The sequence below is a fragment of the Rhipicephalus sanguineus genome, chromosome 7, assembly GCF_013339695.2.
Source record: "Rhipicephalus sanguineus isolate Rsan-2018 chromosome 7, BIME_Rsan_1.4, whole genome shotgun sequence".
NCBI classification, from domain to species: domain Eukaryota; kingdom Metazoa; phylum Arthropoda; class Arachnida; order Ixodida; family Ixodidae; genus Rhipicephalus; species Rhipicephalus sanguineus.
The window spans coordinates 69,771,028-69,783,067 of record NC_051182.1 but is presented as its reverse complement, the minus strand read 5'-3'; positions in this window follow the sequence as shown (position 1 = coordinate 69,783,067).

Sequence of the window (12,040 nt, the reverse complement as noted above, 5' to 3'; positions counted from 1 at the left end):
TTGTAATGCATGCGATTGCATTTGTAGCGTATAATCTGTTTGTTTGGTTCCCGTTGTGTACACACCATCTGAGTTATATTGTGAAGTTGTAGCTGGCACCAGCCGAGTGAGGATGTGTTTGTGATATTTATATTGCCTTAACTGAGAATATATTTCGTTTTCATTTGTGTTATCGACTCTCGGCTCTGACTCGGTCTTTGGACCACAACCGGCGTTCGCTGGCGCACCAAAAGGACCAACTCTAAATTGTCCTCGCTTTCGTGGTGCGTTTTTGGAGGACCGTGACGCCAGCCCTTGGAATCCGCCCGGCTATTGCTATCCCCATTAACGGGTTCAGTGACAACGACGCAAGGGTTCAGCTGATTATTTCCTGTAAAATTTAGCAAAAAAAAACGTAACACCTGAGACTGTAAATCATGCCAAAGGCACGAAAATTGAGCGCACTGGAGCCACAGATACACATCAAATACCATACAGGGTGCCAGTCCATGAGAACCCCCAGGTTCTTACAGCATAGTCAATACTAAAATTAACGACAAAGTAACAGAGCGGCGCTAATTAAAAGTACCGCACAAAGATGTCAATATCAAGAAGCATATCCCATGTTCTGTGGTGTCAGCCAGCCACTCCATGATAAAAACACACCGCCGCTCCGCGAACAAAGTTCGAAACGCGCGAAACTTTACCGTATCTTTTTGAATCAATGCCTTGACTTCTGCTGAACCTTTCAAAGCCATTTTTTCACGAAAGGCAATATCAAGAATACTTTTCCCGAATGAATTGCTAAATTTAAAAAATAATATTACTGATTATGAGAGTCTTTTTAGCCTGCGCTTATCGTCCTACTTCCCGCATATTAGGCGCTTACATTTTGTTTGCTTACGGCAACTCCATAGGGAAAGCGTACCTCCATTCTCTTTGGCAAAACAGGCAAAACAGGCTAAACAGGGGTGGTTGGCGCTGTATATATCTATTTTTTTAATTTCCAGCGCCGGCTCTGTCGTGACACTTTTCGTAATGGACATTTTTCAAGATAGTTATTGCGGGAGCATGTGTAGTTTCCAGACGAACATTCCCTGGCGCAAAAAAACGTTTACTCCTACTTAGAAAAACAAATTAACAATAAAATGTACAAGCATTACGCCACCAATGCCAATTACATCTTCAGTATACACTGGCATTAATTAGGGAAAGTCGACCAGTCTACTCAACACACATGTCCTTGCAAACGTCCGGCAGGAGGCCACGGATGGCGTTGCACGCCGAGGCATCATGATGTGTGAACCAAGATTCTGGGAATTTCCTTTTCCCCTCTTTTTTTCTTGGGCCGGCGTTTTCGCGTTGTCCAGGTGAAAACTATGTCCCGTCTTCGAGCACTGTTCGTCAGAGAGGCATAGGGAGAAGCGTTTTATTTACAGAGAGACAGTACTCTCTGCAATTATTGCGGGACCTGAAGGTGAACAATTTGCCAGTTTTACTTGTCTGGTCGGGGTGATAAGCTGAGATTTAATGCTACCTCCAAGCCAACCGCCTACAAAATGCATACATCGCCTTGGCAACAGAGCAGAAAATAGAAAAAAAATGCCGCAGCGTAATGGTGCCCTCCCCTCTCAGCAACACCAAAAAAGACTGCTAATTTCTCAAGAAGGTGCCCTCTCCTTTCCTTCACATTCTTTCGCTACCCTCTCCCCTTCTTCCAAACACTCTGAGCCATGCCTTTCCTTCTTAATTCTCAACCCACTACTACTTCATTAACCCCCCTTCCACAGAAACGTCAAGCGACCCCTCCCTTCCTTTAGCATTCCCCCCCATCCAAAAACTGGTCTCGTCAGCCCCTCTCTCCCTTTCTTGCAATAGAGACATCACGACCCCCGAAGTGTTAATTATATTTCGAGAATATCTCAAATGCGCATGATCCTACCGAAATAAATTTTGCACTGAAATGAGTACATATATCCGCTCTAAAAGGCTGTACCAAAGACAACTCTCTAGCTAAACGCACTGAATTTATAAAAATTAATAGCTGCTTGCAATCTGCCAAGTTTTATTACTTGCAGTTCACATGATAAATCAAAATATTTTAACCGAACGTTAGACCTCGACGTGGCGAGTATTAAAAGCGGACAAACATTACCCTTTATTTATATTTACCAGACCAAACAAGTGCTTTTCGTCAATTAGGTTTAAAAATAACAGTTCATAACTTTTTATTAATTGATCTCAGAGCCGTGACGTTTTTTTGGATATGTATATCTCTAGAGGGTCAATTCGCACTCCAAATATTACAGCGGTGTGTTTAAAATTACAGAAGTAATACATATTTTTCAGAAACACGTGGTCCAAAGAGTGCATTTCTGCAATTTCCGCCCTCATTTTTTATTGCTATCTAGTAATGCTAGTCTTGTATTGATAAGCTGTTTGATTATCTACGTAGTGGTACCATACTTAAGTATTTTTCGACCCAACTGACAGACATAATACAAAGAGAGTTCACTCACTAGTTCTGTCGGTGCACCCGCGACCTCCGGCTCGTTCACAATTCGCCAGGTCACAATGTGTCGTTCGCGGTACTTCACCATCACACGATTAGGGTTCCGGCAATTTGCAGCTGCCGATGACAACCTTCGTTGACTCCTGTCGTCAGTTGTAATGTCCACAAAGTGCACGGAACGATTTCCTTTTTCAAAACACGGCTGAAGGCTTCGCATAATCCTCATCATCATCATCATCAGCCTGTCTACGCCCACTGCAGGGCAAAGGCCTCTCCAATGTTCCGCCAATCAACCCGGTCCTGTGCTTTCTGCTGCCACGTTATACCTGCAAACTTCTTAATCTCATCTACCCACCTAAATTTTTGTCTCCCCCTCACGCGTCTGCCATCTCTTGGAATCCAGTCAGTTACCCTTAACGACCACCGGTTATCCTGCCGACGTGCTACGTGCCCGGCCCATATCCATTTCTTCTTCTTGATTTCAACTATGATGTCCTTAACCCCCGTTTGTTCCCTGACCCACTCTGCTCTCTTCCTGTCTCTTAAGGTTACACCTATCATTTTCCTTTCCATCGCTCGCTGCGTCGTCCTCAATTTAAGTTGAACCCTCTTTGTAAGTCTCCAGGTTTCTGCTCCATAGGTAAGTACCGGTAAGATGCAGCTGTTATATACCTTCCTCTTGAGGGATAGTAGTAGATTACCATTCATGATTTGATAATGCTTGCCGAATGAGCCCCAACCCACCCTTATTCTTCTAGTTATTTCACTCTCATGGTTCGGCTCCGCGGTTACTGCCTGTCCTAAGTAGACGTACTCCTTTGCAACTTCCAGTGTCTCGCCACCTATCGCAAAGCGCTGTTCTCTGCCAAGATCGTTCCACATTACTTTAGTTTTACGCATATTAATTTTCAGACCTACTCTTCTACTTTCCCTATCCAGTTCAGTAATCATGAGCTGTAATTCGTCTCCCGCGTTACTCATCAATGCAATGTCATCAGCGAATTGTAGGTTACTGAGATACTCTCCATTAACTCTTATTCCTAACTTCCTAATCTAGGGCCCTGAAAACCTCCTGTAAACATGCGGTGAACAACATTGGAGAGATAGTGTCTCCCTGCCGTACGCCCTTCTTTATTGGGATTCTGTCGCTTTCTTTATGGAGGACTATAGTGGCTGTGGATCCGCTGTAGATTTCTTCCATTATGTTTATATAGGCTTCGTCGATGCCTTGATTACGCAGTGCCTGCATGACTGCTGATGTCTCCACCGAATCAAATGCCTTCTCGTAATCTATGAAGGCTACGTATAGGGGTTGGTTGTATTCCGCGCATTTCTCTATCACCTGATTGATAGTATGAATATGATCTATTGTTGAGAATCCTGTACGAAATCCTGCCTGGTCGCTTGGTTGATTGAACTCTAATGTCGTATTAATTCTGTTAGCAATTACTTTTGTAAATAGCTTGTAGACAACGGACAGTAAGCTTATGGGCCTGTAATTTTACAGGTCCTTGACGTCCCCTTTCTTATGGATCAAGATGATGTTGGCATTCTTCCAAGATTCTGGTATCCTCCCCGTCGAGAGGCACTTCGTATACAGGGTGGCCATAATCCTCGCTGCACTTCAATTCGGGTGGCTTGGCCTGAGCCATATTGGTTTCTTGCGACCGGCCTCCCGGCAAGGCTGCCTACGTCACTCCTCCACCAGCCACTGAGAGCCGCTGAGCGAAGTGCTGGAGTATTTGCGGCACGAGCACCGGAGTATATTCAGGGAAAGCGCGCCCTTTTCCTCCATAGTAGAGTAGCGCTGAATGAATGTATATACTCCGGTACATTCCGATGTGTTCGAGTTGTGGGGAGGTCACCGGAGTTAAGCGGGAGCATCATCCCCGAAGACCTCATATTTTAACACGAAAGAGTTTTATGCCGGGCTCCACCAAGACTTCAGTGACCTATTTCCGTCACGGAAATGACGTCGAAAAAATATACACAATCCGATGGCAAAGAGAAAAAGGTACCGTCAACGGGCATCGAACCCACGACCGCTCGGTCCACAACAACAGATGCCGGGCACGCTATCCACTGCGCCGCGGTCACAGACTCTGGAGGTTTTACGAACACGCCTTTTATATCTACCACTCTCCCGGTCGGCTGGGTGGTGGTGACCTCTGGGAGTGGTAAGGTAAAGTAATTCGTCATTGCTGTGGCCTCCGCGACTAGCACCTCCAACGCGTTTACGCGTCTGTCCCATTCGGCGCGTTTTCAATAGAAGTTGAATTTTGTCAATGCCTTAACACACCGCGAGGTGGCGACCTTTGCCCAAGCGTCGTAAAAACGCCCACCTCGCTAAGCATCACGCTAATACAAACCAAAAATAGCTCTGCGGGGCGCCTCCCTCACCTGGCTGTAACACCGCGTTCCATGCTCGCGCGCTCGCCCCGAGAAAAATCGCGGCCGGGCTACCGGGGCGGCATGACGCGCTTTGCGTTTCCCTCTACTCCGGCCGTGGTGTTCAATCGCATTTTAACATGCCGCGGGATGGCGACCAAGTTCTGCGTCTAATATGCGACGCTCTTCTGACTATCACACCTCGTTCTCTGAATACGCTTTCACCGTTAACTACTACAGCTACCACAAGGGTTTGTTTAATCATTTAACATGGGCGTTAGTCGTCGGGATGGAGATGTACCACCAATCATCAAAGTGGGTGCATACACGTTAAACGGCGCCATTAGCGGCCAGACATCAATATACATTGTGCAAACTCTCTTATATCAATGTACAGTAAGCATTCAGTTACTTCTGCAAGGGCACGCTTCACTTTCGTGTTATTCCGATTCCTATGACGGAGGGATCAACCGTGTTTTTTGTTTACAGGATCAGTGTAGACAGGATCAGCAATGCGTCGTCTGCTTCGCGAGCAATGACGCGCGCTGAAAACAAAATTTTAGAATGCCGCCTGCTTGGTAGTTCTAATAAAATGGGCAGGTTTTTCCGCTTCGGCGGTGCTCTTGACAACAATTGAAAGCACCGCAATATGCTGTCGCAGTCTCTGAAGGCGTCTTATATGGTGGGCCAGTACTTGATGCCGCCATCGGTGCAGGACATACGCAAAGGAGCCCGGTGTCACATTTCACACGCGGCTGCGCGGTAAGGAGCTGCATGCAGCTTGAATGGTTACACTTAAAAAAGGTAACAGCCATCGGCTACAACACGCGCGTGCAGCCAGCACGTGAAAGAGGGAGATTTCTGCTTCAGCGTGGGGTGCGGTGTCCGGCGAGTAGCAGAATGTATTCACTGAGACGCTGGCTGGCTAATGACGCCTTTCTCCCGCAAGCTTCCTGATATGTTGGTCACATCCATATCGACGCAAAAGTTAGGTTCGCTCTCAAATTCAAGTTTCCCCATCCCAACCTTGTTTCCTACGGAGCCCTTTGTATTCTCGTCAGAAGGTGCCCCACCTCTTGAGTTATTGACAATATTTTCCCACCGAAATAACTGGAAAACTTAGTTGAGGTCTCTATAACTGTATTTACATCGATTTGCACTATACTTGCTGCAGTAACTTCTCCGTTTCTCACTGCTGTTCCTAGATGAGTGCGGTCCTTGTCTACTGCCGCCGTTTGGATAACTAGTCGAGCGGCCATTGTTATGTGACTATTGTTTGCCTTCGTGTTGCACGATACCACATGTTTCGCCTCGTAGACTGCTTTTTCTTCTAACAGCAGTCGCGAAGCCGGCGGTGTTAAGCTGTGATGTATGCACGTTCTGATGCTATTGCCCCTCGCGCTCCTTTCTTTCTATGTTTTATGTTACCGGTCCATTGCACGTGTAGATACTGCTTTGCGCAAACCGACTGAGGTTGTCTGCGAACATTCTAGATTATTTTAGGATCTTCTGTTAGGCTGGAGAGCGCTAATGCGAACAGCTGAGTTTATTCTCGAAATTACGCGGCCACCAGCTGTAAATCTCGAATGTTCGATGCCGCATGTATAAATGCCGACGGGCCTTGCCATGGGTCAGATTATCGACGGCCGTCGTGCTGTTGACCACTCTCAGTGTGCAGTGTGCATTGCTTCTGGTTTCTCTTTCCGTTTCTCGGGCACAGGTGTAGCACAAAAGGTTTCGTCTTAAACCCGCGGACTGCTACCTTCTTCAACATCACGACCACGTGACACTCGAAACACTAGCTAGTTCAGTGGAATATAAAGGGAGCGGTAGGAATCCTGACAAGAATCCCGCCTCACCAAGAAATTTTGTTTTGTTTTATTTATTTCGTCTCGTCGTCTTCTCCACTTCCCATCTCCTGTCCTCCTTTCCAGCTTCCTCTTCCCTACGCTGAGCACAGCTTTCGCTTGACGCTCGCCTTCCTCCTCCTCCTTGCCTCAGCTCTCATCGCCCTACTACGGTTAGTCTCTCCCACACTATGCGCCAACCTCCTTCCCCACCGCTCTCCTTCGCTCCGCTCTCTCCCTTTAATGTCTTCGCTTTCGCTCGCACCTGCTTTATTCGGGAGTGGAGCTTGCCCAATTCCTGTGGCGCATACCCGCCCGAGTGGTTTTAGGCGAACGGCACACGGACAAAACTCAAGCTTAAACACCTCCGCCGTTAAAGAAATTTGGAGGACGTTTGTGCTTCGCCTTGGATAGGAGTAAGCGATAGCGTAATCAGGCCCCGTTTGCATCGCCTTCTCATTCGCGAGCCATATGCTTCGCTTCTCGGTGTACATCTCAAGCATGTCGTGTGGTAAGGAGCTTTTCGCCTTTTAAACTATCCTAGAACGACTACAGCAAGTATTGATGGAAGTTCCCACTACAACATAATTCATAATTTTGCGAATAAGCTAAGTACCCATTACGTCTTCGTTAGGCATTGCATGCTCTTACTCGTCTGCACACTTGGTTGATGGTATTGCTGATGCTGATGATTCAATATGCCTGAGCGCTTCGTAATGGGTGTTATTCTGCCATGCAATTTTGCATGTGTTAACGCGACTGCTCGCACTACATGAAATACGCATAGTTTGTTTCCCGAAAAGGTTTTACGCACTGGAGCGTCTCTGTGGTCGGACACATTCCTGCCATTCAGGGCGCCCGGGTTCGATCCCGGCTCGGAGCTATATTTTTATTATTTGCATTCATTGCGATTTTCTGCTTACGGACCACGCCGAACGTTTGCTCACAACGAACGACACCGACGCCGACACCGGAATATTTGCGAAACAAAGCATTGAATGCTCTCGCGTTAAAATCCAGACACTCCAATGCCAAAATCGCGGAGGTCTGCTGATTCGCATGCCACCTGTAGGAGAAAAGACAAGCTAATAAATGGCATTTTGTGTGGTTCCTATGCTCAAGCCCGCCATCGATGCCCCAGTGACGAAGCAAGCAGTGTCTTTACGCTTGCGGCTCACATTTTGCAGATGATACTGCGGCGATAGTCTTCTCCAAACATTCTTCAACGTTCTACTTGTAATTCTTGCCGCGGCAAACCGCGCAATGACAGCAGCTATCGTAACTGCAGCTATCGTAACAGGGCGGTTTGTTTTCTGTCCATGCTCCCAGGTGGCCCCTCTGTTTGCTATGCTCCTCGAATTCGGCGGTTGGCACATGGGTGTCTCGGAACAGGGTTTCGCACTGCTATGATGAAGAACTCTGGTTCTCAGCTCACAAGCACCATTCTCGACGAGTCGTCGCTCCTTCTCTGCTGTGGCTGAAGGTGGCGCTACCTGCACAGACACACTGATTGACGAGGTTTTTCAATCAGTTGACAAAGTACTCTCTGTGAGGAAGGACGTGTTTTTAGAGAGCTCCGGAATGGCAGCGACAGATAAGTGTATTTGCATGATTCGGGCTTGCCTCTATCTGTACCTTTATGAGTATATAAGGCGCTAGCGTAAAGCTTGATTGGGCCTATTACGTTTGTAGTGATAAATACGGTTACCCGTAGAGAAACGATGAAGAAGACGGTTGTTGTCGTTGGTGCTCGTGCTGGCTCCGTTTTGGGAACTGACTGCTGCCCCGTCGCTGTCCCGCCTATAAGATGTGTGGAGATAGGTTTAGCACAAAGCTTACCCTACGAGGCGACCGTGAAGGGACGCGACGTTCTCCACTGCCGCAGCGAACAAGGACGCTACGGCCGGGTTCGTCGACTCCGGCACGGCGCAGAACAGGCACTCGAGGCAGGATGTCAACAAACAACACGGGTTTATTAACCCAAGATGCAGCACAGTACGACAGTCACGGGCTTGCAGGCCGTAAAGGGAACTCCGCAAGACCGATCGAGTACGCTTGCCAGCGGCGCTAAGACTACCACACAAAGGGCAGCGGTCGAGCACGCGAACGAGAAGCCGCCTGCTAGAGCAGTGCGTCAACCTCTCGTGCTAGCCTGAGAGCATCTGACGCGGGCAAGCCCGCGCCAGACAGAAGCGAGCTCAAGGGGGAAGGGGGTTGTCACTGGCGGCCAATGAGGGCAGGCGTCGCGCTGTGACGTAAGCTAGCTTGGTGGCGTGAGCATGTGAGCATGTCGAGGCATGCCCGGACGCGTGCCCGCGCGCCGGGAGGCCGACCCATGGCTCGCACCAGACAAAGATGCCTGGCGCTGCGCCGTGGTCACCATACCGCCGATTAGCGGCGGTCCCCGGCGCTCGAGCCGCGCGGGGCCAACACGCGCGCTAGCTGGGGAACGAGGCGCCAAAGGGGAGGGCGCGCTCGATTCCCACATTCCCCCCTCCTAAAGACCGAGGCCAGCCTGTGAAAGAGGCTGTCCGAGGACAAGTGGCAAGGTCAGCTCAGCCGCAAGGGGGCTGGCCAACATGGCAATGTCCAAAAGGGTGGAGTCGTCTTCCCATAGGTACAAGTCCATAAGTCGGCCATGGTCACACGAAACGTCCCACCAAAAGTTCCACCACCAGGGAGAGCCCACTGCCGGAAGAAGGTCCGCAGCCCAGGCGGAACGGGGAAGACTGCACAAGGGCGGGCAGCCAGCCCGCTTGAAGTTCGCCGGACTGGAGAGGTTGGCAGCCGGGAACGTACGAGGCGTGGCTGCCAGTTGCGTGCGGCAGCCAACCGCCGAAAGTCCCTGGGACGGGGACCACGCAGGAATGGCAAGCCGGAACAGCAGGCAGCCAGGAACGGAAGCCGAAGCGACCACGCTCGGGCCTGGACCAAAGCTTGAGTGGGCGGACCAACCGCCGAGGGTGGCTGCCGAAGCTGCTAGGTGGGAAAGGCAGGGTGGAGGTGGCTGCAGGGCAGAAGGCAGGAACCAGGCCCCCGCAGGTACGGCCAGAGAACAGCAGGCCACAGGTTCAGCAACAGGCTGGCGGCCCGGTTGAGCCAGGCGAAGGGAGACGACTGGACGATGCAGGAGTGGACAGAAATGCCCCCGGCATAGCCGGCTCGCCACAAAGGGTGCCTGCCTGACAGTGCTGCCCAACAAAGGGGGCGCTTGCCAGGTTATGGCTTGGACAACACGTCAGAGGGTATTTTCGGCCAAGAGGGCCTTCTACCACTCCCGGGCGTGTGTCTGGGCGCCTTAGCGGTTATTCTCCATTTACTACCATGGTATGGAATAAAGTCCAGCTACCTGTCAGTGGGAGAAAGGCTGCTTAGGTGCGTTTCCGCAGGTTGTACCGGTGGTGTGACTTGGGGCCAGCTCTACGGTTTTCCTGTGGTTGTGTGACCGCCTCCCCCTCTCCCTAGTCGCTGCTGCGGGCAAAGAAAGGGTTTGGGGGCGGCTGCATGAGCCCGGGGGGCTTGCCCGCACGAGACTGCACGCATTGTCACACGAGGAGTGAAGAGCGTCAAGTTTATGCCTAGCCAGGTAGCAGAGCGGCACGACTTTTAGAAAGTCTTACGGCCACTCGCATGTCCGGCCAACCGCGAGTCGTGGAAATAGCCGAGGGTGGCTTTCTCGAGACTGCGGGGTACCCCCACCTTGATATACTCCTTGGGAGCTCCTTTCGGTGGGATGTGGAGCGCAGGAGAACTCCGCCGGCGACAAACAGATGCGAATCCAACGTGCCCGCAGCAATACCAGACTGCGTAAACGGCACACGGCGCCGACAGCAATACCAGACTGTCAATACGCGCCCGCTCCTGAGGAGCACGGCTCTTGGAGCCCAAATCGGATCGCACTGCTGTGCCTTTGGTGTCTCTTCTCTGCTTAACAGGATACCGGCTGAAGCGACGTGCTCACCCGAGGCGATCGACTCAAAAGTCAATTCGCCGTCGGGGTTCGCTCCTTTCGACCCATTGGAGCCAGAGGCCCCGGAGTCTACTCGATGCGATTGCTCTCGGGAGTGGCGAACACAAGTGTCACACCGAAACGGGGGAAAGCGGCAAGGCGTGAGCCACGACGTTTGAACTCCCTTTCCGGTAGCGCACAACGAAGTTGTACCGCTGCAAAGTCAATGCCTAGCGCGCGAGGCGGCCCGAGGGCTCGCGTAAGCGCTTAAGCCAGACTAGCGCCATGGGGTTCGTTTCCTCCACCAATGGCACTCCATTGACATAGCAGACAAGCTTCCGGCGAGCGAAATCTCGAGTGGCGTCCCGAACATAAAAGGCAGCGGTAGCCACTACGAGGGTTGCAAGTGGTTGTAGGGCGCCGAAAGGGACGACCCCGTAGCCACCGCTTGGGAAGTCATTCACGACACCCGTGCGCGCGAGAAAGACGCGACCGAGAATCACGGGCAGCGAAAGACGATGGAGATGCACAAAGCGCTGTCGGCGCGCGCGAATCTCCCAGCGCGAGATGGAAGGCAATGTTTTGCCTGAAGCCGTGCCGCAGTTGTGTGCAGCGGCTCCGAGGCAGGCGCCGCCGTTGGAGGGTCGTGCGCCTGTTCTCCACCATGCACGCCAGACCCAAAGGGGCCAATAAACGGCACAGAGAAGAGAAGGGTTTCCGCACCGACGGATGCACGATGCCTCACGCGACGGGCAAACGAATCGACGACGGAGCGCGGTTACTCACATTTGCCGATCTAGCCTTGGTCAGAAAGACCGTAATGTGTTCAGGGTGCGGGGTAGGTTGGAAGATGGAAGTTTGTGCGGATGAGAAAGCAGAAGAAGGTGACGCCAAGTGTAGACAATGCGAGTTCGAGGAGACAATGGAAAACATGATGGCGGTCCAGAGTGGGCTCATGGCGAAAACCGCAGAGCTGGAGAATGCATTGGCGACAGAGCGAGAGAAAACGACGGCCATGGGAGAAAAACTCAGCTCAGCCGAGGAGGGCCTATCGAAAGTCGTCAATGTGAGCAAAGAAGACGCAGGTGACGGCGGAAGCATTATGGCGACGAACCCCGTAGGGGAGAGGCGAAGGGAACAACAGGCACGACAAAGGCAGATACAGTGGTCACAGGGCCCAGCCAGTGGGAAGTAGTTTTGAGGGAGGGAGGGGACAAAGCAGCAGCCGTGACTTACGCTAGTCACCTAGTCGGCAGTCAGGTGCAGGTTTCAGAAGAAATGTCTGAGCAGGTCATTATCGCGGGTGACTCAAATTTAGTCCGATGCGCAGAGGCAATCAAGCAGAGTGTCAAAGGGGATAATAGA